Here is a 27801-nt window from a genome sequence, read left to right as displayed (position 1 = left end):
CTCAAAGTGCAAGGTGTCGTGCACTAACAAACCAGCTATGTACCTACTTATCTTAAATAACCGTGAATGGGGATTTCTATTTAAAGTTGTACCCCCCAACTTGCATTATAGATTTTGGAATTTTTGTATTATTTCCACTCAGAATCAAGAACTCTTTCGATCCTTACACGAGGAAAAAGTGTCCTCAACATTTCTTAAAAAACACAACGGGTTGCACTCCGGGAGTGCCGGCAGAAGTGAAAACTCAATGACATTGTAACTCAAAATATTAATAACAGCGCCATCTAGTGCCAAATGTCTGCAGCACTATGTATAATTGACGTTAACGCCATCTAGCGTTATTTCGTCGCATTACTTGAAACCCCTAAGCACATCACTGTGAGTACTAGAGTTATATTAGTACCAGTTTGAGGGAAACTCACTAGATGGCATTTAAATCAAAAAAGAAAAACTCAATGACACTGTAACAGTGTCCGTCACACGTGACGTCACGTCTTACGCTCTCGCGAGTTTAACATTTTTTCCCCATCACAAAAAGTGCACAGCGCCGCTAAAGAAGTGTTCACTTCAAAAATGTTTTGTCTGTTTTGTTACGATCATAGAAGGTTGTAGGGTAGACCGGGGATAATAGAAACAGGTCATGATTGAAACAAGTCAAATTTCTGGAAAACTATAATACCTACGCGGCTGACGCAACACTCGGTATACGCGGTCGGCCATGTTTGAATCCTTGACCAGTAGGGCTCGAGCGACGGTGCGAGACAGGGGTGTCCCTGTCCACGAGCTAAACAAGTTTTTCGCGGTAAAAAGTAAGAACTTGCGCTCTCGTATATTTTCTTATAACTTCGTTTACTCTTGTATTTTGACTAATCTAATTATTTTGGTGTTGAAGTTAGGAATAAAAGAATGTTTTTAATGGCCATTGATCAGCGTTCGAGTCTTTTTTATATATAATATTTGAGAAGTGTAAAACGAGGTGTGGGGACGATAGAAACAACTTGCTTGTGGACGATTGAAACGTTTCAATCGTCCTCGCGTTTTAATCGTCCCCAAAAGTAGCCGACTTCAAAATATAAGGAGGTTCTGTATTCGATGCACATGTTTGTTCTATTGATGTTCACTATGTACCTAGTTTTTGACCTAGTTGATAAATTATGGATCGAAGAAGTTTTTTTTGAAATCTGCAGTTTTTTATGTGAACATTTGTTTTTAACAGACTTAATAAAAAAGGAAGTTCTCAGTTTGACCCGTATATTTATATGTATGTTTTTTTTCGCGATATCTCACTTTCGGCTAAACCGATTTTGATGCGGTTTTTAGAAAAGTATTTTGTTACATTCTGGAGAAGGTTTTTGTTTATATAATAAATGGTTATTAACAGATTTAAAAAAAAGGAGGATCTCTGTTTGACCCGTATGTTTGTAGGTACCTTTACAATATAACAAATGTTTAGTAACTAGCCCCCTCCAGACTATGCGCGTGAATCGCGGGCGAAGCCGCGAACGCTAGTGTGGAGTCGATTTCGCTGTCGGCGAAAATCGACTCCACACTCTTGTTCGCGGCTTCGCGCCGCGATTCGCGCACGAGTGTGGAGAAGGCTACTCATGCAGCTGCTCTCGAAAATAATCATTTGGTTATTGTGACGATAAGCTGATAATGAAAGCAAAAAAATAATATTTTTAATAAAAAAATAATGAAATAGATAAAATCAAATTTAAAAAATAACGGCCTTAAATAAAAACTGAAAAACCTAAAATAATCCGTTCATGTAGGTACAGATTACATTTTAATCACGTTTTAAAGTCGGTAACAAACCTTACGTAATAGTTATTTGTTTTATAGAGTTTTTTTTAATTTGGCAAATGTTTTTTTAATAAAACAATTTAAACTGATTATTTTATTGCGTCTATTATTTCATTTTACATCCCGACGTTTGCAACACGCGTTGTCAGAGGGTAGGTACACGGAATGGTTGTGATTGAAACATTGTTATAGTTGAAACAAGCACTTTTGTATGAAACATGATTATGCTTTTTTCTGCGATTCTATATCGTTATATTTTATAATTGCATTAAAACTACTTTGGTTAAGATAAATGTATAAGGTAGCAGCAACAAAGAAAACTGAAAGTAGTATCCTTTTTTTTTTCCCGCGTGTTTTTATCGAGGTGTTCAGATGCTCATAAATTGAGAAATATTTATTTTATGCTTGCGAACTTTTGATGAGCTCATTGTATGCAGAGGTAGTGATGAAAAAGATTAAAACAGATATAAGTACTTTCATTGTGCCGAGGATATTCGAGTGTTTCAATTGACCTTACATAGTGTTTCAATTGACAGTCATGTGAGGTCAATTGAACCATGCTGCCCCATTCTCTTTATTAAATGATTGTCAAAAAACTATGGATTATAGACCATCCAAATACATTTCATTTAGGAACCAGATAACTAACCTTGAAATATTTTGGGCGTACATCTTTGTATTCATAAAAATATAACGGTTACAGGCGGTTAAAGGAAAATTGTTACTATTGTCCCCGGTCTCCCCTACCTACCTATTGAAAACCGTATTAACCAAACGAAAAAACTTTTTTTACCAGTAAAAATAGAGAGAAAGTGTAATATTAATATACCTACATATTAACTTTATAATGCCAATAACCCTTTTTTTCAAGTTGATTATTTTGGATGTCTGTGCAATCAGTTTTTGATTTTGAAATGTTTTATGTGTTTTTTTTATGGGTAACCAAACAAACAATTTATTAATTTTCAAAAAAGGGTAATTACAGGTCTTATTGCTATACAGTATTATGTTTCACCTTTTCAGCTTTTCAAACAGCATGCAAATCCATAAAGGCATCTTAAATAAAAACTTTTTACAAAAAAAAGCAAACCGACTTCAAAAAGGATGAAATAAAATATTATCCTTTTTGAAGTCTATGCGTTTCCAACTGATATGTTTGAAGTCGGTGCCAAGCCAAATTTTGAAGCATACCATGATTTTGGTGCGATTCGATAAGGATGTACGTACGTTGGATTGCCTTACACGATAACAATAAACGTACTTTCTGTAGGTACAGTCGACGTTAAAAATATGTTTACACTTTTCGCCTTATTACAAAGGAGTAAGGTGCAAAAGTGTAAACATATCTTTGACGTCGATTGTATCTAAGAACACACCTCAGACCACACGATCAAACCTTCTTGGCGCAGTCTGTACCATGTTTGTCGGCACATTAGTGGAAATCCAATGCATTTTTTTTCCGTCGTATTTTTTAAAGAGCATTTCTTACTAATGCTCGAACAGTCTATAGCACGCAAGTGTGAGATTGGGACTGAGTAATTTCCCGTCCCTTATCCAGAGGACTACATTTCAAAATATAAAACAATTCAAGAAATTTACCTTCTTGCCAAATTTCACCTAAAGCGGTTCAGTTGTTTAGCCATGAAAAGGCGACAAAGAGGCAGACAGAATTACTTACACATTTATAATAGTTATTAGTACAGTTCTAATGGGATTTATAGCCATAAAGCTGATTATTTTTGACTGGTATTGTTACTACTTGGCTTGGCACCGACTTCAAACATATCAGTTGGTAACGCATAGACTTCAAAAAGGATAATATTTTATTTCATCCTTTTTGAAGTCGGTTTGCTTTTTTTTGTAAAAAGTTTTTATATTTCCATTTTTAGTTTTAACGCATTGTCAAGAGCGCGACGCATGAATGAAAAACAAGATCATGTTTAACACTAAATTCGTGTACCTATTACTTTAATAAATATGTAATCAGGAATTTTCTCGAGTCCGCCTGGGAAATTATAATTCCTGTCACTACTACACTAAATCCATCCTCCGCCCCGCCACTGACCCAATCCCTCAACGCCCCGATCACTCAACCTCACAGCGCATCAACCCCTGATCCAGGAACCCCTCGACCCTGAACGAGCAACCCTTCAACCGCCATTCCCCGACACCTTAATCCCTGACCCATTAACTCCTAACCCCAACCCCCGATCAGTAGCCTTACCAGCTTACCACGAGTTTGACATTGATATATTCGCTAGCGTGTGTGTAACTTACTTTCTTTGCATCTCGCTCGTACTGGCATATTAGTGCGAGCGAGATGCATAAAAAGTAAGTTACGAAGACGTTAGGGAATATGTCAATGTCAAACTCGTGGTAAGGCTACTGACCGGGGGTAGTGTCATACTCATGGTAAGGCTACAGTCGCACTACATCAAATTGGTGGTTTTCGGAAGCAAATGCTCAAGTTACTTTAAAAAACACCGAAATCACTTTACACGTGCCTTTAAGAATTGAGGAGTTCCCACGAAAACACCTTGGAGGTAACTTCTTCCAAACAAAAAAAGAATTACTCAAATCGGATCACAGGTGCCGGAGTAATCGCTGAACATACCTACATTTAAAGAAATCATCATCATTATCATCAAAATAGTCATCATCATCAGGTCTACTTCATCAAATTGGTGGTTTTCGGGAGAAAAGGCTCGAGTTGCTTAAGAAAACGCCCAAAACACCATGCATGTGCCTTTAAAAATTGAGGAGTTCCCTCAATTCCTCATGGATCCCATCATCAGAACAGAACCAAATTAAAATGGGACCAACTCGGAGGTAGCTCCTTTCAAACAAAAAAAGAATTACTTACTCAAATCGGACTACAAATGTCGGAGTAATCGGTGAACGTACATAGGAAAAAAATAAAATTTAAAAAATAGCTACAACCGAATACAGAACCTCCTCCTTCTATGAAATTGAAGTCGGTTAAAAATATGTAACATTTGAAAACTAACTATAAAACTTTAACATTTTATTAAAATTATCAAATATTTTATTATCACCTACAGCCATTTATATAGTTTTAACCATAACCAAATCGATTACAGATAACATTTATTTACAAATTTACACAGATCGTTACTTACTCTACGTTATTTAAAAAAATCTTGTATACTATAGAAACACCGATCAAGAAGCCAATTTCTTAAAGTTTACTTAAACTCATTGCCTTCGAGAGCTTTTATTTGAACAGGCAACTTGTTAAAGATCACAATACTCATATTACAAGCATTTTTTTATAAATGCTGGTCATACATCGTGGCTGATTGAGGAGATTTTTATATTGTGGTCGTGGATTAGCACAAAACAAGTCTGAACGCTTTACGAAATAATTTGGAATGTGCTTAACAAAAGTACAAATTTTTAATATACAGGATGATTCATGAGACGTGAGCAGAACTAATCCTGCACACTCAGTAACTGATAATTGATCGATCACCGTCGTATTTAGGGGAAACAACCACACTTTTTCCTATTTTTTTACTTTTTGGTGAGGGCAAATTTAATCCTCTACAATCATGGTCACTCTACAAGACCTAATTAATAAGCATAAAACCTCTTTAATTTTTGATTACGAAGAAAATAAACTGTCAAACTTGAGTGAGATACGAGTTTTCAAAAGTAACCAGACCGCGATGACAGTAGTTGTGACATTCAATTTGACACAGAATATCGGTAGTTTAGTATTCTAATTTTAGGGTGACCACGCATGTCGTAAATAAATTAATAACTTTTTTTTTCAACGTGACTAGAAAATTAACGTTAACCTCACTAATACTGATACGAAAGCGTTGCTTATAATCTACGACATGCGCAGTATTAGTCCTGCTCACGTCTCCTGATCACCCTGTATATATGCAAGCCAAAGGCAAGATGTTGAACTGTTTAAACAAAGGTCTACAACTGCTGTCAATAAAACTGCTGCCAATAAACGAATGTTAAAAGAAAAGACGGTCAGTACCTAATGGCTTGAAATTTATTAATCTGAGTTTCCACTTCACCCATTTACTAAGTACTAAACATTGGAAAAGGTCATTTAGTGAGGTGTGCCGTAATCATAATTGTTTGCCACTGTGTTGTCTGTTTTAATTATTCAATCAACCAAAACAAAACATTGGATAAATCGTTATTGAAAGAACGTCACATTAGTATTTATGTGATTTAAAGTAGGTACACTATACTAACTGAGATTAGAACTTACCTACCTATCAAATGGATAAATGGGTAATTAAATGTATTAACATAATATAATATTTGTTTACCAACAAATGGTTTAAATAAATCAGAATCTTATTTAAAATGCGACTGCAATTTAAAAATATCTATCATTCTACTTATATGTTATTTGACCGAGCGAGCGCGTAATGCGAGCAAAGGATCTCTGTGACAGCTCGACATAGGTATATGCTTACGTAAGTATGGCCAGCTTACGGCTGTTCTCCTTTACAGCTAGATTTACAAGGCGTTAATTTTTCCCTTATACCGTATACGAGACTTTATAGAATAATGTAGGTGTTGACAGCAAGTATGGCAACTTTCGAAATCGTTCACATGGCTTCTATGCGGAAAAGCCATCTAGCCACGTGAACGGTTTTGAAAGTTTCAAAACTTTTATGGCAACTTTCAAAACTGTTCACACGGCTAGGCGGGTTTCCAGCCTTTCCATACAAATTTTGCCGTCACTACGATATTCGATAAAATCTCGTATACGATATTAGGGAAAAATTAACGCCGTGTGAACCTAGCCTTACGCTATGCTACGGCTGGATAAAGGGGCTTATTATCCTTACAGCCTGCGGCCTAAATTTAATGCACCCGTATGTCAACGTCAAATTTGCTAGTTATTAACATTTAGATCTTGCAAAATGTACTTGTCTAGAAAGAGGTCATCACAAACAGGCACAGAATAATGCTAAATATAGAAACTGCTAAACTTAACCGCGTAGCTTTGTTTGTGTAGGTAAGTAGTTATTTTAGTATGGCTAGACTAGCCACTAGAATAATAGAGATGCCTTCTTTACGACATAATAAATATTTTGGAGTTTGGACAAGTCCAGGTGCAGGTGCGTTCAGAGAATACATAATAATTTTTGTATGTAGGCGTGACATCTTAATTACGAGTATATATTTTTAGGGTACCGTAGTAAAATAAGAACCCTTATAGTTTGGCCACGTCCGTCTGTCCGTCCGCGACTTTACTGCATAACGCAGTTAAGTGCTGGAAAACTGCAATTTGGCATGGATATATAATTGAATCATGCCGATAAAGTAATAATAAAATAAAAACTATAATAAAAGGTTTATAGGGTACCTGCCCTACACGTAATAAGTGAGGATGAAAATGGGTATCGTTGGATAGGTCTTTCAAAATGACATATTTCTATACTTGGTCAAGCAGATCTATAATACAATTTTTTGATAAAGAGAAATAATATGTTGGAAAATAATAGCTCGGAAGAAAAATAAATTCGGAACAAGACTTTTAACTAAACTACGGGTCCAAAATATGAAAAAATAGCTGTGGCACCTGAACCACCACTACTACAATGTTTCATTGTTATCATCATCTGTCATTGGTGACGGTACGCTACAGCAATGAGTATCATTTAAAACATAAAAATCAATAAAACGTTTTTTTTGGCGCAACTTTTTCCTTCAAAAATAAAATTAGGTTATTTACAGGACCAATTTCTTGTTAAAAAAAAAAGAAATGTCAACACCATTCAGTTATTTTTTTTTTACAATTATCCATTCAGTTAAGACGTTTTTTACTTTTGTAGCTGTTTGTGTTCTTTTTTAGCAAAAACGCTTCTAAGTTTAGAGTCGGTTTGAAGCAAATAACAGAAAAACGCCTCTTAAAAGTGATAAAAAAAGTAAAAAAGGCGGGATCTGAAAATACTTACTGAATTGGATAGTGTAAATTGTGTTTGACTAAAAAATACAACAAAAGTACGTATCTACGCTCGCTATAAAAATGAGTTCTTCTAGTGAAGAAAATGATATTTCTACGCTGACGCCTACCGAAAATCAAGAGACAGCACAGGCAGTGGCTAGTAATTTGCTACCAGAGAAATCGCGGGCTAGTACTTATAGTTATGCAAATGTTTTCTTATTTCCTCGCAGTAGTCGTGAAAAGCACTATGTAATGCCTCGGCCGGAAACGCTAAAGATGGACTCGTATTATTTGAGGGCCTCCACTAACGTGTCGGCCCTCAAATGCACTCGTCCATCTTTTAGCGGTTTTCCGTCCTCTCCTACAATGTACTATTGTTATGCTTTACAAAGACTTTCAATGAAAACTATATCAAACATGATTGGTTTAGTCATTTTAGAGTTATCACAAAAAGTCCTCCCTTCTTAGTAAAAAGACGTACACGACGCTGAGAAGTTTGAATGATAGCCGCCGTTCAAGGCAGCCCATTTGTGACAGAAGGGTAACTACGGAACCCTACGCTAAGCATGGCCTGACATACTCTTAGCCGGTTTTTTTAAGATGAATCAGAATAGGTTAATAAGTAAGCGTACCAAACATAGATTTATAAGGCATAGATTGAGTGTTCGTACATCCCTAGTGAAGCCGTTTCAAGTGCGACGTCACGTCGCACTCGTGTCACCGTATTCGATCGGCCCTGGCAGTACTCAAGGTCACGTCGGTTTGTGTACACCTCCCGTTTAAAAATCAAAAACACAGGAAAAATGGTTGTTTGTGCATTGAATGGGTGCCACAACGCATCATATCATAAAAACAAACCGACTTACATTACATTTCACGCGAAAGTATAGAGTTTAATGTGATATTTTTACGTAATCGTAACTACAAAAATCCAATGTTTCGTCAGCTGCCATTTCTTATAAATGTTGCCATGTGTAGTGAATATTCTTTCCTCAAAATGGGACATGACGTTTACATTCTAAAATGAATACGCTTAATTGAAGTTCCTTGTATAATTGTATAAAAATTATATATATTTAAATATTTCGTTATTTTATTTCAAATTATGTAGTAATTTTATGCACATTTTAAATAAAAATTGTAAAAATGTATCAGTTTTTTTAATTGAAAACTACAGAAATCCAAAAAATCCTTAAAAGGAACATAAAAAGCCTTTGCTACAAAATCAAATCTACACACTTACAAATTATTAATAACCAAGTGTTAAGGATGTGGTTAAAATACCCCACTTTGAGGGAAATATCTATATACTGACCACACGTTTTTGTATATATGTGTGTGTTGCTGAGCGTAAAACCTCGCACGCACACATCGATCGTGTTTCGGCTTCACTTTTGACAGGTTAGCCGTATGGGGACTATCTGTCTATGCGTTATTAGTTTAAGGTACCAAATAAAATAACCCATTACCGGAACCAGCCCTCCAACTAGATGCCTTACGTTGCCACCGAATTTCTTTGCAGTCTGAAATGCGAACATCACACAACAACGCAAGATACAATCTACATTTACATCTAAATTATATAAATATCAAAATTAAACAATTAAATTTAGTTGAAATTCCAATTCATGTCAAATTCAATTTTCTATTCGTATTTATTTTACATTTAAAATGAGAGGTCTGACGCTTGTATGGACATAGTTCCAAAACCTCAACAGGGCACTCACACTTTTCAATAACAGAGCACTCAGGAGGCTATTGGTACTCTTTCGTACTCTGCGCATCAGGGAGGCAACACCTTTCCGTAGTATCATATTAAAACCATTCATTTATAAACAGGAAAAAAAGCGTGTAACATTTGAACCACGGTTTCAAAATTACGGTGCCCCTTTGAAATTAACGGACTTTAAAAAACACGGTGTATAATGAAATAATATGATTATTCTTTGGAATGTAGATCACTAAACGAAATAAATATATAGTGACAATATCGTTGTTCAAGGGAAAATTCTTAACCGTAAGTGTAATACTTATGTAACCAATACGAGTACCTAGTACCTATTAGAATCATTGTGATTTTTTCGCAAATGTATTTAACGTACGTCGTTGGTATTGTAAAGGTATTGTACGTGTGCAAGTGACATTATTTATACTTGTCCCGTGTGTTTTAATTGTCTATGGCTCGTAAAAGACATCTCAGGCCTCATATAAAACGACATACTTTGGACGCTTGCAATACAATATGTGTACAGTCGTCATCAGATATATCTGAGTGGCCGAAGCACTCAAAAATATCGGAATACGCACTCTCTCACCTTGACAATAGAGCCGTGTTCTGATATTTGTGAACGCCTTTGGCGTTCGATATATCTGACGGTGACTGTACCTACCTACTATTTGCACATTTGGAACGTTGGCTTGTAAAAATATTTGTAAACTAGACGGTATACAAACCACTTTTTTAACCACTTAAATATGTTATGTATTAAAAATACTTATATAAATAAATATTACAGATTTTTGAACTTAAGTGAATGGAAAGTGCAGCTCCTCCGCCGCATCGCTCATCCAAATAGCCTCGCACTTAATCCTCTCCTCCACAGTTTCGGATTTATTTGCAATTTTTATCTCTCCGTATGTATGTCGTCCTAGGGGTTATAAAGCCGAATTAGTCTAACATCTTTACTAATAGGTACCATTTAATCAACACATTATTATGTGTACGTAAACGCAACGGGCGTTCATTTCATGATCCATTTTTCTTAGTAGGTACCTAACTCTAATAAATAAGTACCTATTCTAATCAAAAATGGCTGGTCGGAGTGGTATTTTATGGGGCCCAGCCACTGAAACTGACTAGGATTTGTTACATCGTTGAGCATTTTATACATATGTATGTATGTACCTACAATGCCACTTTGACTTCGCTCTGTTGGGTACTTTTTCATATTTAGTAATTAAAATTTTTTGATGATAAATCTGTTACTTTGGTTAATGAATTTAACACACTTATGAAGTTGGTATGAACATTCAGTTTCATAGGCAGGGCCACTACAAACTAACCTGGTTGCCCGTCAAAAATATAGGCATGACGTGAAAACTAATCCACATTATTTTTAAATATAATTTGGTAACTATAGGAATTAGGAGCGAAAAACTAATTCCATATATTAAGTTTTTAAATGCCCCGAACTCTAAAAAAATCAAACGAAGGAGCATAGCTGTGGTTGATATGTAGGTATACAGGGTGTCCCTAGCCATTGGACAAAGCCGAAATGTACATATGCATTAGGGTATTTAGAACCAGTATACAAAGTATCATAACAATCGGTGTAGCGATTACGAAGAAATTCACAAATTAAATAATTTTTTTTATTACTTTGGAGCTACCTGTATGTGTTAGTAGCTCCTGAGGTAATAAATAGTATGAAACCTTTCTCGAGCGTTTTGATTATCTTTTTTATTTATGACATTAATAAGATTCTTACTTTTGATAAATGTCATCATTGCTGCACATTTTCAAACAAATTGTCAAAAGCACTGCCAATGATTAATACAGTATGTATGCTTCTTTTTGTTGTCGATTATTGGAAATAACTTTTGTTTGATAATATATTTTTTTATCTTTTTTTTCTAATTAACAAAATATTACCGTTAGAGCATTTCTTAGAAGTAACCCTACGTGGGATTTCAGGGTTTGTCCAATGGCTAAGGCCACGCTGTATGTACATCAAATTCTGTCTGAATAGATAATATTTTTAAAAATGTTAATAAGTATCCAGAGAGGCAACTGAGAACTATGCTAGTATGGAAAAGCGATATCGCGTGGTCGTCCACTTTCGTCTTAATTTTAGTGTAAGTTTATGTTGGATGCAAGCACATACGGACAGGAATTAATGTCGTCTACTATTTCCTAGCTCGCTTCTTGTTAAATACGACAGAAGTTTTAATTTCCTGAATTGCAAAAAGCGCCTTAAACACAATTTAGGTTTTAAATAAAGGTTTTTATTTAAAACGGGGGCTAACTCAACATTTTTAATGTTTATATTATTTTTTTACTCCTTTTAATCAAAACAAAATGTCATTTTTAACTTCGGCGACGTCTGAGGTTACGTTTTAGATTACCTACGTTTGATTTTAGGTTCTAAGTCAAGGTTGGTATCATTTTTCATTAAGTCAAAGATGAGGCTTGTGCTGAATGTGCTGTGGGTACTTAGCCAAAGATATAAATATACAGGGTGGAACGTCACGAAAGACCTTCCCGGAAATATGGCGTCGTTTAAGTGATATAGAATAGATTAGTAAGGGCAGAATCATGAATTAAATAAAAATTAAAAATAACAAATTCACTACTTTTTAACTGTGGTGATAACCCTATACCATTGTGTGGTTAGATCACAGACTTAAATATACCATAGATAAAGCAAATATCACGATTTGTATTGAAACCAATGACCTTTTATTTATGATTGAAACCAAGCGTGCCGACTTTTTACCACCTACTGTGACGTCATAGCCGCTATTTAGTGATGGGAAATCCTAACCGATTCAAAGACACCGATGCCCCTCTAACCCGCTACGATTCAACTGTCTTGCTCATACTCATAGATTTTATATCTGCGGTCCCGCTCGCTCACTCCCCGCTACCCCGCGAACCACGCCAAAAATCACAAATCGATTGTCATGAATGACATCGATTTTCTGACAGACGAATGATAAAGACAGACGAATGATAAAAACAGACGAATGATCTTCGTCCCAACTTTTCCCTTCAATGAAACTGGTATTTTCAAAATCTATGACTGGATCATGTGGAAAACAAAAATAATGAAAGTTTTTTTAACACAATAGAAATTTATAAACATACTAAACGTATAAAAATGTAATCGTATATGTTTAAATTACCCTCGTTTTTAAAGGTGTCGTGTAAAATTAGGACATGATTTTTAGGGTTCCGTACCCAAAGGGTAAAACGGGACCCTATTACTAATTTTTGATCAATAACTACTAAAAAAAAATTTTATATTAGTTAATAACATTCATCTGTCCGATATCGATTAAAATCGTTTATTAGAAGCGATCGGTAGAACGAACAACACTACTCGCTAAATTTGACAGACGAATGATAAACGGCCTGTACCACGAATCCAAGCTACGTCAGATCAAACGCTCAAAGCAAACGCGCAATGTAATGTAAATATAGTTTTGTAACGTTAATCTATAGTTACTTAGGTATATTATTGGAATCACAACCTGGTATACTTAAAAAATTGTTTTGAAATGAATTTACGCATAATATCATTTTAAAATTACTTACCTGTGATAGGAAATATGTCCTTGCCCTTGGGTGCTTGCAATTTTTGGGCTGTTGCAGTTAATTACCACGCAACGAGGCATTTTTTAATTTTTTACGGACTACCGGCTGCCTCAACTGGCGCCCGTGGAATGTCAATAGCGACGGCCAACCTCGACGCTTGGTCCGGGTTCGGACACGCGAAGTAGATGCATTTGCGTCATCTATGGTATATTTAAGTCTGTGGGTTAGATTAAAGCATGATGAGGAATCGCTGTCGGGAAAACTCGGCGATTATCAACGTTTATTTCAGAGCGTTGACGTAATGACACTAATGAATGACGCATAAATATGTCAAATACTTAAATTCTTGGAATAAGTGCGAAAATATTAATATCAATTAAGATCTTTATTAGTTTTAACCATATCTAACAGTATGTTTACATTCACATACAGCGTTCAAATGTTCCTCCATCGCTTACAATGCATGATGCAGCCCGTGGCCGAGTATGAGATAGTGTATGCATTAACCTTTGGATTCCGTTCAAAATAGGTACCGCATTCGTTCTTCTAGTCTAGCCGCCAGTAAATAGTTGACCAACACGTTTGTTGGTCATTCCGAGCTGGTTCGTGGTACAATGGGCTGATTGTCAGCAATCGAAATGTCGACCAAAAGCACGTAAAATCGTCTTACGCCCAGTCTGATGCGTCCTACGCCCAGATATGTTTCTCTATGTATAAGAATCAGCCGCATTATAGTTGCATGTCGCGTATGATTAAAGCAAATTTAAACAATCAACAAAGGCATTTTTATCGAATATGACATTAGGTAAGGTTAATGACAATTACATTCTAACCATAGTGTAGATTTTCAACCACGCAAAGAGGTTCGTTAATTATAGGAAATGCAATTAATTAAGTATTTCATATTTCTCATGCACGTTTTAAACCAAAATAATAATCAAACACAATTATTACATGAAAAAAAATCCTGTTCAACCTGGGCACGGTTTCAATTTATTCGAAAACAATTTTATGAAACATGTCAAACCTTTTTATTACTCTAAACATAGGGGTTCACGGTAAAAGAGGTTACGTATATTTTTTTATTGTTTATGACGATTGAGTACTTTTGAGTGATTGTCAATGTCACCATTTGCACTGTTTATTGTCGTTAGTACTATTTAATATTGAGAAATTACAAACTACACCCAAAAAATAAACAAGGGGAGCCACACGCTTAGAATCGCTTACATAAATCCTGCAACGATTCTTACCGAGTAGCCAGGAGATCTATGAAAACCTACCTAAGGGGCAAAACTTAACATACCTGTCGTCTAACGATTGTTTACAAGGAAGTTCATTGACCCTGTCACCTGTTAGGGTTAGAACAAAGTAGTTTTTTGCATGGATGTTTAAAAGGCCATAAGTTAGAAACGGTTTCCCATCTTAACATAGTTTCTATGTAGAAAATATAGAGCTAAGGCTAAACTATCTCCCATTTCCGGAAAGGTCCGTCGTCAAATTCCACGCTGTATATATAGGTAAATAGAAAACATCACCCAAATAAATGCCCTTACCAGGATTTGAACCCGGGATCATCGGCTTCCTAGGCAGGGTCACTACCCGCTAGGCCAGACAGGGCAGAAAGGTCGTTGAATATTTATCGAAGATTATCCTAAAAGAGTAAGAATTTTATGTGTTAAAATGTACAATGGACGTTTTTGTAGGCCTTGCAAAGAAGTTTAACCATGCCGCCAGTAAATATTAAAAGTTGATATAAGTAACCAGTAAGCTGAGTGTAACGCCTTCGTGTCAGTTTATAGAAGGAATAGCGGATAGAGAAGAGGCCGGCGGCGGCCGCCTGCAGCGGAACGCGCCAGTTGTTATGAGGAAAGCGCCGCCGTGCACCCTCGCGTGGCTCACGCGATGCAGTCCGCTACCTTGATTGTGTAAACGGCGAATTATATCCGAATGTATTTTAAAACGTTTACAAACGTCGGTTCGGCAAACTTATTATTGAATCACAATCAAAAACTTATCAATAACATATACCTGATTAATTTTTTTTTATAGTTACATGCCTACGGTTTTACAGCTATTGACATTATCATTATACATACATAGATGAATTACTAAAGGATTACATGTTATTATTTCTTCAATTATACAATTAAATCAATAGCCAGAACAATAAAAAACCAGAAAAAATAATTATTGCCCTTATCCTCCTATCTCTATCAATATCTATCTATATATTATCTCCTATCAATCTTATCATTATTGTTGGAGGCGGAGGTGTTGTATTTATAATTGTTATCAGATTTTAAACTGAATGGGGTACCTAAATGTGCGAAGGGGGGGGGGGGGGGGGGGGGGGATATGAAAAAGCGTTAAATATGTATATAAATCAGTTGATGCAAAACAGAACCTTATTTTAAATGTATTTTACCTTAAACAATGTATTACCTATTTAGTTAAAACGCAATTCCCTAGTTAAGTAGAACTTGTTTCTGTAGTTAACACTAGTTTATTAAACGTTTTTAGCAACCTATTTTTAGCTAGGTACTTTTTTGGCAAAACTAGCTTTCATAATTTTGGCCATAATATCGTCCTTACTACACACTAACTATAATTTTAACCAACTCGATGGTGCTATGTGAATGTGATTGCCAAGTTGCAAAATTTTCTTTGGCAACTGCTTTTGCTAAACTGGATTACGCTAGTAAGGGAATGGCGAAGCTTGGGCTAGACGAGACATTACATTTTTTATGGCGCATTTTAAAACCATTCCGAGCTTTGCTCTCATTTTTTACTCCTGAAGTAGCTACTTATTATACATTTTAAAATTACTTGAGAATAAAAAAAACAATAATGGTACACAGTTTTCATTTAAACATCAGAATTTGGTGAAATAAGTTCATACACATTTTCAATTCACCTTTACTATTTTTCCTCTCTCTAGAACAGTTCTCGGAAACAGACCATTTCTTCAACGTTTTGTGTATAAAATCATAAAATGCCACTTTCTGGATCAAAATAGGTACTGAACTAACAGGTAGGTAGGTATCGCGCGCACCTTGTCTAAGTAATAATTATGTAATGTAACTTGATAATCGTGAATGATGCGGTTTTGTTATACCTAATTTTAATAAGATATATCGTATTAAACTCTTTTATTAATTAAAAATTTATCTTTTGTTTCAGAACACGAAGAATAAAAACAGCAAATGTTGCTAGCTCGCTCTAGCACTCAAATTTAAAATATTGGACAGCAACATAAAATTCAAGTGAAAGTGTAAAAAAGTGAACTTTTTCAATTGGGAGCTTATTGTAATACGTATTTTATTTCATAAAAAGTTGTACCTACTTCTTATTGGCGGCATAAACAAACAAAGTGATTGTACAAACATAATACATATTAATACAAATTTGAATAGAATACAAAATATATTAAGAATTAAACAAAAGTAACTCTTAATTTACTCATTGTATCGTTAGACTTTGCTATATTAAATATCTGTTACATGAACACTTATTTGTTATCAATGAACTTTCGTTGTGTCGTTATCATCAGGAAAAATAACTGTAAGAATAATTCGAGAAGTCATTTGTACGTTATAAACGTTGGACAATTAAGCCTCCTCATACCCGAAGCCGATATTTGGCTGGACCACGGCTAAGCCCTGCAAAAGTCCACTGTGATATAATTGGAAATATAAACAGTATAACAACTAAGAAGTTTTAATCAATACATAAATTCAATTCTAATTACGTATTGGTCAGCGAACAGCGAACTAAATAAACGGACACTGTCATATTGAATACAACTTCATCGACACAATGTCTGAAAAGATAGTTAGAATTATCCGTTATACGCTTATAACTCTAATTTTAATTGGATTAGGTAGTGCAGTGTATTTATTTAGTAACCGAAGAAAGGAATATGAGAGGAAGTTTAATGAGCTAGTGAAGCAGTTGATGAATACCGATCGCCAAGATGACGATGTGGCAGTCGGGGATGGGGCATGGGGCCAAGAACCCGTGGCTTGGCAAGTTCATGGGGCTCGTGCACGACCGCCGCCGGGAGCAGAGTTCCGCGACGTCCACCGAAAAGACCCAAGAGCGGTAAGTCCTTGATGTATAGGCACTTACTTCACTTTTTACTTCATTTTTTACACCCGATCCAAAAATACTCTTCTTTTTTTAATTTGCACGAATTTAAACAGAATACAGAACCCCATATTCTTTTGTTAAACCTTTGTACTTACATAACTATTTAAATATAAACTACGTCTAATTGCATATACAATATGGAATAAGCCGGTTCTCAATTGACAACATTTCATTTTTATGAACCTGCAATTTTACATATGATTTGGAAGAATTTTGCTTCCTGAACACTACAATATATTAATATAAATTAAACATCGCTTATTACAAAAAATAAAATAAAGTTGTAATTTTACCAATTCTACGACACAATAGGTGAAATTCCATTGCCATTCATCACGAGCAAATATAGCTGTTAAACATCAAAAAAAAATCAACTCCAAATGAAGGTTATTAAATATGTATCATTCAAATTCATAATATACCAGCCAACATAAGGAAAAAAAAACTCAAAAGCATCAAATTAAATTACTTTTCCAGACATGTGGATAAAATGCAAGTTTCTCATCACTTTTTGAACAATCAAGATAGCCTTAGCGAGCTGATGTGGTGAAATAATTTTTATTATATTCTAGTACACTTGACCAAAATGTTGACTTTGGCAGAATTGTTTTCACAAAAAAAACCTAATGATTATTAAGCCAGCTCTATCTTTAATAGTTTTGGCTTTCCCATTCCTTGTACAAACTGAAAAGTACTGAACATACATGTAATTTTACTAAATTAATTGGTCAATTTGACATATTGTCGCCTGTACGGAGATAAAAATATTAAGCCCCAACAGTGCTCTCACACAGCTCACAGTTACGCACGCGGTAGGACCTAATTAGTATCACTAAAATTCTTAATCAAACAGTTCTAATTTAGCGAAACACAATCAACATTAGAAGGGGTGTGATTGATAATACTGCTTCTTGAGGTAACAACCTAAACAAACAATTAATTTGTTCCAAATTAATCCTTATCACGTACTTATCATCAGAAGATGAGAGCTTTAAATGCAAAATTACGCAAATGTGAAAAGTGTCCGCACCAAAAATAAAACAAGCCGTCGGGCCGCAGACACGCGCGCGCGACGCGATATCAAACTCCCGGAATACTTCGCGTACTCTCTGAAAATATTCTAAGAAACCGTTTCATCGACGACGCTCGTCATCGTTGCGAACGTGTGGGAAAATACCATACATTGCCGATAAAGAAAAATAAACAATGAGCATATCCGATACGTCAGATTTAAAGTAACGGCCCGCTCTTTGTAGATCAAAGCGATGTAAAATATTACTAATTTTGAATAGATGGTGCTAGGCTTAAGTGAAGTGATTGTAGTTTTTGTGTCCCTTGGTTCCTCGTTGAACAATTACCCTGCATTAATGTTTGCGGGAGGTGGAGCCGGGTTTCAGAAACAGTCGAAGCCGCCCTGGGAGAACTCTAATGCCAACACTAACGCTGCTGCTGAACTAACACCGAGTTGGTAAGTGGCCATTCATAATGATAAACTATGCGATGCGAGCACTTTTGTTTACATTCACTTATATAATACCATAGATGTGTTAGATGAAATTACTATGAACTCTATACGATGACAATCAAATTACTATGCATAGAGATTTAACAAATAATTTAATCAGTAATATCTTTCTTTCGTTTATAAATATTATCTCGTACCTATATAGAAATAAACATGTGTTTTTGATAAAAAAATATATAAAAAGACATTTGGGTTTCTATGTTAACAAATAATTACATAGAGCCTATATTATAAGTATTTTAACATTATTATTTATTACTATTCATAGAAAATTATTCATTCACCTCTAGGTGTACGGCTAAATATTCCTGTTCCTGACCTATATAAACATTTAACTATCAAATTTACGGATGACATCAAAACAGTTGTAGAAACAAACACGTTGGATTTACAATGACTATTAAACTCTATCTATGAACAACACAAGTATAAAATATTGTCTTCGGTTATCACGATAGTTCCTCATGAAATAAAACTATGGAAACGGATTATATCGCGTAGGATAATGAATTTAAAATACATCCCGACGTTTCAAACCCTTTACAGCTTTCGTGGTCAACGGGTGACTGAGGAAAACATATTTATTTATTTATTTACTCCTGTCAAAATAACTATGTGCAAAACTACCCATCTACAAAAATGATGAAACAACCACTTTACAGTTTATAATCCAGTAACTTTGTCGACTTTTATAATGTGGCTCTTTTGCGTCAAATCCGGTAGTTCTGATTTTTTGCATACTTATTTATGACGTTGGCCCAATTAATAATCCAAATTTGAGACCTCGAGCGCCGAACGCAACTTTGTCAAAAATCGAAAAAACCGCAAAAAATTCAATTTTCTTTTAGATTTGGGCGATTATAAGCCTAAAAGACTAGTTTTTAATAGTACCTTCTCAAGACGATTTTAAAGTAGACAAAATTTGCTACAGTACGACACTAGAATTGTCTCTGTATCTCTAATAGTATCCGAGATAAAGCCTTTTAACATTTTTAATTTTTTAGAACTTGTATGTGTAGGCTAAGTAAGTGCAGTGAGTATGCACTTTTGTTTAAGGTGATGCCGCTTGGCACAATTGTTTCTAAGGTCAAACTAAGCTGATCTGCCCCGGTAGCCATGGGATCGTACCGTGCCTACCCCCCAAAAAGGGGCGGAATGGGTCGGCTCCCTAGTTCCAATCTATGCTATATTTCTTCCTGCTCTTAGGAACTAGGGCAAGTTATAATATATCATCCTTATATATAAAACCGACCCCTTCCTACGGTAGAAATCAATGAAATTATGCTCAAACGAAAGAGCGTAAAAAAATAACACTTTTGAATCGACAACATATATCCGCAAAATTCGTATTGTCGCGTATTTTTACCCACGACGGAACGGAGACGGTATATGCGTTTGGGGTGAGAGGATGTTTGATGCTGTTTTTCAGTGATGAGTTCGGGTTTGATTGGTGCATGTTCTTAGATAGGTGTTACGATGACAACTCACCAGGGGGCGCTGCAGTAAACATTTGTTTGTGCAAAACTAAAACTATTCATTTGATTCTGATGCGTTTTCATTTTTTTTTTTTGTAATGGGTTTGTGGTTGATTAGTGAGGGTTCATAAATAGGTGTTACGGTAGGAACTCACTAGGGGGCACTGCAGTGATATAGTTTATATTAGCTACTAAATATTAAAGAAACTCGATAGAACTTTCTTCTAGGGGGCACTGCAGTGATATAGTTTATATTAGCTACTAAATATTAAAGAAACTCGATAGAACTTTCTTGATAACATTACAGTGAGGCCTCACTTGTGCGCTGCGTTGCGTCGCGTCGTCGATTTTCCATACTTTTGACAGTGGCATGTCACTGTCAAATATTTGGAAAAAGTCGACTGTTTCATCAAGTCAATAAGGTTTCAAAATTATTTTATCCTTTTTCAACTACGTTTTAACCGTCGTGGGTTTTTTCAAAATTTTTAAACTTGTTTTTTTTTTATTTCAAACTTTTTAGAGAGCAAGCATAGGTATTATGTAAATTGTACTTCATATTTATATGTATGAACATAGCTCCAGCGAGTGTTTCTTTTCAGGGGAATAAAGGTTTGGGAAAAATAGAGAGAGTTATGATTTCACTGATATTAAGATGGGCCGTTACCGTGCATAAACTACAGGGCACTACAGTCAATAAGGCAGTTATATATCTTGGACCAAAAACATTCGCCAAAGGACAAGCTTATGTGGCGCTTAGTAGAGTACGATCTTTAGACGGCGTAGTAATTACCGATCTAGATCAAAGAAAACTTTTTAACAGCCCACATAACAGCATAGCGTTGGAAGAATTAGAGCGATTGAGACAAACTATACGCCGCTGGTCGCAACCCGAGGACACAGAAGAAAGGCCATAAAGTAGCCATCGTCTTTTGCTCCCTTCCCCACATAAATACTTGGTTCACTAAAGGGGAGGCCCCATTTGTCCGTTGCGTTGCGTCGCGTCGACTTTTTCCAAATATTTGACAGTGACATGCCACTGTCAAAAGTATGGAAAATCGACGACGCGACGCAACGCAGCGCACAATTGAGGCCTCACTGTAATGTTATCAAGAAAGTTCTATCGAGTTTCTTTAATATTTAGTAGCTAATATAAACTATATCACTGCAGTGCCCCCTAGTGAGTTCCTACCGTAACACCTATTTATGAACCCTCACTAATCAACCACAAACCCATTACAAAAAAAATAAAATGAAAACGCATCAGAATCAAATGAATAGTTTTAGTTTTGCACAAACAAATGTTTACTGCAGCGCCCCCTGGTGAGTTGTCATCGTAACACCTATCTAAGAACATGCACCAATCAAACCCGAACTCATCACTGAAAAACAGCATCAAACATCCTCTCACCCCAAACGCATATACCGTCTCCGTTCCGTCGTGGGTTAAAATACGCGACAATACGAATTTTGCGGATATATGTTGTCGATTCAAAAGTGTTATTTTTTTACGCTCTTTCGTTTGAGCATAATTTCATTGATTTCTACCGTAGGAAGGGGTCGGTTTTATATATAAGGATGATATATTATAACTTGCCCTAGTTCCTAAGAGCAGGAAGAAATATAGCATAGATTGGAACTAGGGAGCCGACCCATTCCGCCCCTTTTTGGGGGGTAGGCACGGTACGATCCCATGGCTACCGGGGCAGATCAGCTTAGTTTGACCTTAGAAACAATTGTGCCAAGCGGCATCACCTTAAACAAAAGTGCATACTCACTGCACTTACTTAGCCTACACATACAAGTTCGAAAAAATTAAAAATGTTAAAAGGCTTTATCTCGGATACTATTAGAGATACAGAGACAATTCTAGTGTCGTACTGTAGAAAATTTTGTCTACTTTAAAATCGTCTTGAGAAGGTTCTATTAAAAACTAGTCTTTTAGGCTTATAATCGCCCAAATCTAAAAGAAAATTGAAATTTTTGCGGTTTTTTCGATTTTTGACAAAGTTGCGTTCGGCGCTCGAGGTCTCAAATTTGGTATATTAATTGGGCCAACGTCATAAATAAGTATGCAAAAAATCAGAACTACCGGATTGGACGCAAAAGAGCCACATTATAAAAGTCGACAAAGTTACTGGATTATAAACTGTAAAGTGGTTGATTCAACATTTTTGTAGATGGGTAGTTTTGCACATAGTTATTTTGACAGGAGTTAATAAATAAATAAATATGTTTTCCTCAGTCACCTGTTGACCACGAAAGCTGTAAAGGGTTTGAAACGTCGGGATTATACTTAGCAATGGTCATTTTTTATTTTTGCCTAAAACATTTTAGGCATCCTTTTTAAGATCGATTACTTGGTAACTTATAACGCAGATAGCTAATAATTAGAAATATTGCAAATATGAAACGTAATGTTAAAAAAAAAATTACAGTAGTAGCAAGTACGGGCCAAGGTACAACATATTTTCGGTGTCCGAGGTACAACAAAGCAACTTTTTGGATAAGTAAGCTTCGTAATAGCACTTCCAAATTGAGATTAGGCTGCAATGATCCTACCATCGAGTAGCTAACTGACTTAACTTTAACTTATTATATTAAGTTTTATTATCTATTGCTTGCTTGCTTCTATATTTGATAGCTTGTTTTTTTATACTTAATAATAACGTTTCAATTAATATAAATAAAATATTTCAATAACCGTGGCAACGCGGAAAATATTGCCACCTGTCCGAGGTAAAACTAGGTCCAAGGTACAACAGTTTCCCTAAATTTTTATGGAAATCGTCACTCGATCCGCTACATATTTTTCCAAAAAATGTATGACTGCCTGCTTTGAAGTGATACTTTATAGAATAAGGAATCCCTAAATTATATGAGAATGATATCTAGCTTGCCCTAGTTGCTAAGAGCAGGAAGAAATATAATATTGCTTGGACCTGGGGATCCGACCCTTTCGCCTCCCTTTTTGGGGGGTAGGCACGGTACGATCTCGTGGTTACCGGGCAGAATCAGCTTTACCTTACCTTAGGAACCATCGTGCTAAGCGGCATCCCCTGAGACAAAAGTGCATACTCACTGCACTCACTAAGCCTACGAATTCAATTTCAAAAATTTATAAATTTTGTAGGCTGTATATATCTCGGAATCTCCTAGATCTACAGAGACAATTCTACTGCCGTATTCGAACTTCAAGATATTCACAAGAGACGACACGTACTAGATCCATTCTAGATACGTTATAGTTTAGATATCAACTAGTTCTCTTTTGCAGCTTTTATGACTTTATCAGACATTGTCGTTTCTCAATATTACATAGCCAGAGAGGCTCGCAGGACGCAAGTGACAGTTTCACGAGCCGTATGCGGCCCGCGGGCCGCAGGTTGCCGACCGCCGATGTAAAGGATTGCAACACAAGTATAATTGTATATTATAATATTATAAATGTATACGATATATGTATTTCGCAATATCTTTTGAAGGACAGTTTCAGCACCACTGCAAATACATTTTAATATATTGGGTCCTTACCTATGAAATTGGCGTTTTTGTTCATAGATATAAGTCTGATCCTAGTTTTTTTTTTTTACAAAAGTACATACACAATTACAATAAAACTACAGTGCACTCATTAAACAACGATTTTACATACAATTAATTGTTATTTTTTATTGTTAAGTGTTCAGAATTAAGCCTTGAAAATAGGTCTTTTCATGTGCTGTCGGTTCGAGTATTAAAATTACTTATATTTTTCTAATGGTACCAATTTTCAAGAAATGGAGATATTGAAAACATACCTTAAAGGTGTCAAAAATTACTGGAAAAATTTTGTTTGGTTTGAATTAGCCATCAAAAAAATATCCGCAAAATTAATTGTATGGAAATTCGTGTTTCGTTGAAATTCTCCGAACAAAACGCCAATTTCATAGGTAATGACCTAATATATATCTGTTTAAAAAAAAAGAAATGTCAAAACCATTCATTCATTCATTCAGTCAGTTCATTCGATTCATGCTTAAGGCGTTTTTTACTTTTGTAGCTGTTTGAGGTTTTTTTAGCAAAAACGCTTCTAAGTGTAGAGTCGGTTTGAAGCAAACAACAGAAAAACGCCTCTTAAAAGTGATAAAAAAAGTAAAAAAGGCGGGATCGGAAAATACTCACTGAATTGGATAGTGTAAATTGTGTTTGACTAAAAAATACAAGAAACACGTAGATACGCTCGCTATAAAAAAGAGTTCTTCTAGTGAAGAAAATGATATTCTTACGCTGACGTCTACCGAAATTCAAGAGATAGCACAGGCAGTGGCTAGTAATTTGCTACCAGAGAAATCACGGGCTAGTACTTATAGTTATGCAAATGTTTTCTTATTTCCTCGCAGTAGTCGTGAAAAGCACTATGTACCTAATGCCTCGGCCGGAAACGCTAAAGATGGACTTGTATTATTTGAGGGCCTCCACTAACGTGTCGGCCCTCAAACTCACTCGTCCATCTTTTAGCGGTTTTCCGTCCTCTCCTACAATGTACTATTGTCCTCCTCTCGACAGTAATGTAACTATTTATTATTTTTATTAACCGACTTCCAAATCTCAAAGAAGGAGGTTATCAATTCGGTTGTACCTATGTTTTTTTTTTAATGTTTGTTACTCCATATCTCCGTCATTAATGGACCGATTTAGAATTTTTTTTGATTGTATGTATATGCATACAGATTGACCCCGTTTTTGTCAAAACCCAGTTCTGATGATGGGATCCATGAGGAATCGAAAGAACTCCTCATATCTTAAAGGCATACATATAGTGATTTTAGTGTTTTTATCAACAAATCAAGCATATACATTCAAAAAAGTGACATTTGAAGAAGTGGAACTGCTGATGATGACCAGAACGGAACTCTTTAACGACGCATAGCTCGCGTTTGGCGATTTGTCCTTTCGTTATGTTTGTTAAGCAAGTTAGGTATTTAAGCCACTTTTATGTCAAGCTCAAGTTCTGAACATGGGATCCATGAGGGATCGAGGGAACTCCTCAAATCTTAAAGGCATACGTATCTTTATCTTTCACTTTAAAAATTATTAGAGATAAATAAAATTGTAAAATTAATATTGAACGTAGGCATCTACGCTTTGTCTCCTTGTTTATTTACACTGGCAGTTCCGTGACCAAGCACGGTGGTACGCATTTGGATATCGTTGCCAGAGTAAACAGTGCTACCGACGCGATAACTTACACATCGGGTCGAGGGACGCCAGTGCTGGGTTGGTCGTAAGGGGCACACTGATTTAACAGTCCGCCGGACGGTATCGGCCTGTCAGTTAGAACAAAATTTTGATAGTTCCGAACAACTGACAGGCTAATACCGTCCGGCGGACTGTTAATCAGTGGGCCCCTTTAAAGTAACTATTATGTATTAATTCTCATGGTAAATCGATTTCGAACATAATAGGCACACAGTGTCAGTATAGATGTTTTTTTTACTTTATCATTTTACCTTGTGTCTAAGGGTAAAACAAAAAATGCAATATTGTGATTCAAACTAACTATTTAATAAGCTTAGTTAGATACAACAATTTTATTTATTCTTTCAAAGGTGTCGTGTTGCTAGATAGCGCGGTGCTGAGCCTACTCTCTGCTAACTCCTTCACAGTCAAGATGATGTTAATCTGACTTGTACAAGCGGACGAGCGCCCACAAACTATTTTCTAAAGTTGGTCAAGCAGATCTTGTCAGTAGAAAAAGGCGGCAAATGTGAAAAATGTAAGCGCGAAGGGATATCGTCTCATAGAAAATTTGAATTTCGCGCCTTTTTCTACTGACAAGATTTGCTTGACCATCTATAGTAACATTTTTTAAAGATTTATGTTTCTGGTAAAATAGCTAAGCTTGCATGTCCCCTTGTACAAGTGTATTTAGGTAAGTACCTACTTATATTATAACTAGCTTCTGCCTGCGACTTTGTCTGCCTGAAATGATTATGATGATGTTCGATAAAAACTATCATATGGCCTCCCTCGGGACCCAAAGTATCTCCATAACTCCATACCATATCTAAATCGGTTCAGTGGTTTAAGCGTGAAGAGGTAATGGACAGACAGACAGAGTTACTTAACTATAATACTATAAGTAGGGACAGTAGTTCAACAGAATTAACTTTGAATATATCTTTTATCGTAATGACAAATCCGGATATATGTAGCTTCGCCCCTGTTGCGAGGTAGAGTTCTGGCCACTATTATGTTGCACTCCTAGATATCCTTACAATTTCAGCTCATTGCAAGCATCATAAGTAGCCAGTAACTGGAGTTTTGTGAGTTTTAATCGTCGTCTACTCGCACAACATAGCACTATTACTTATTTAGCAATGTATATTTTTTGGTATTCCTATTTTCGAATTCGGAATAGGTATTACTCGTACATTTTGAAGTGAGTCATACAATATCTAGGTAATCAACCAATAAGCTAATAAATGTATACAATAGCATTAATAATAAATTTAGTTAGTACTTAGGTATTCCTGAAAATAGCTTAAGCTCGGTATTTTGGGACCCTGTAAACCATGTGACATATTCAATTTTATTCAGCTGAAAGCAAGCTCCATCATGGAGTATTTTTTTTACCGGCACTTTATAACCCTTTATCTGTATACTTAATTTCTGACAGATTAATTACACAAGTGGGACAAAATTATAGTCTTCCGCTCCTGATTGAGGCTCAACCACGAAGCTAGTAAATGAGACCAACACCACAGCACGCATTATGTTATTAAATCGATTTTCCCTTTGCGTTGGTTACCTACAATAGTGATAGAACCATCATGTAAATGTAGCATCGGTTATTGCTACCATCCATGGAAGTTTTTTGTGTTAAAGCATAAAAATCTTTTTTGTAACTTTTTCGGTAAATTCTTGTTAGCAATTAACATTTTTGTAATTTATGATATATTTTTTTCTTATTAACTAGCAATACTATGTTACATTTGCAGGTATTACGAATGAATATGGAGGGAAGTACGAGAAGAGGAAAACCGAGGAAAAGGTGGATGGACTGTGTGAGAGATGATATGAAACGAACGCACGTGAATGATGGAATGACAGGCGACAGAGAGGTGTGGAAGAGAAATACATGCTGCGCCGACCCAAAGAGAATATAATCACTACGTTTTAAGAGACGGGACTTCCATATACTAGCGATTTGATTAGTCTGTGTGTATGTTTGGTGTTCCAATCATTACCAACATGTATGACAAAGAACTGTCAAAGAACAATAGTACCAACATAACAGACTTAAATAGTGTAGTATGCCACACGCTTGCGTATTTTATCGATATCGATAAATTGGGAAGGGTTGAAACATGGGCCCCTGTCAACAAATTTCGTACTAGAAATCACGTTAGAATCGAGTCCACATTTAAGTCGTATGTTATATATAGTGTGGACTTTTAGTGGACTAATACATGGTTGGACTTAAATGTGAACACGATTTTTATTTGTTAAAATAAAAATATGTAAAATGATTTTTTTTTATAATTTAAAATACATTCCGACGGTCCGACGGTCCACAGGTAACAGAGAAAAATGTGTGTTC

At 35.7% G+C, this 27801-nt stretch overlaps 2 long non-coding RNA genes across 2 annotated transcripts in view; both read right to left on the bottom strand.

Annotated features, from left to right (window-relative positions):
- LOC134804932 (uncharacterized) overlaps positions 1-27801 on the bottom strand; it is a 297802-nt gene that overhangs the window by 43362 nt on the left and 226639 nt on the right. The window lies entirely within an intron of this gene.
- Positions 8969-13849, bottom strand: LOC134805107 (uncharacterized). Its single transcript, XR_010146245.1, has 3 exons — positions 13575-13849; positions 13068-13284; positions 8969-10398 (listed from the first exon to the last, which is right to left on the bottom strand). It is a non-coding gene; the product is annotated as an uncharacterized LOC134805107 (long non-coding RNA).

The sequence above is a fragment of the Cydia splendana genome, chromosome Z (genome assembly GCF_910591565.1).
Source record: "Cydia splendana chromosome Z, ilCydSple1.2, whole genome shotgun sequence".
In the NCBI taxonomy this organism is placed as follows: domain Eukaryota; kingdom Metazoa; phylum Arthropoda; class Insecta; order Lepidoptera; family Tortricidae; genus Cydia; species Cydia splendana.
The sequence above is the reverse complement of the archived record's forward strand: the minus strand, read 5'-3'. Positions and strand labels throughout refer to the sequence as shown.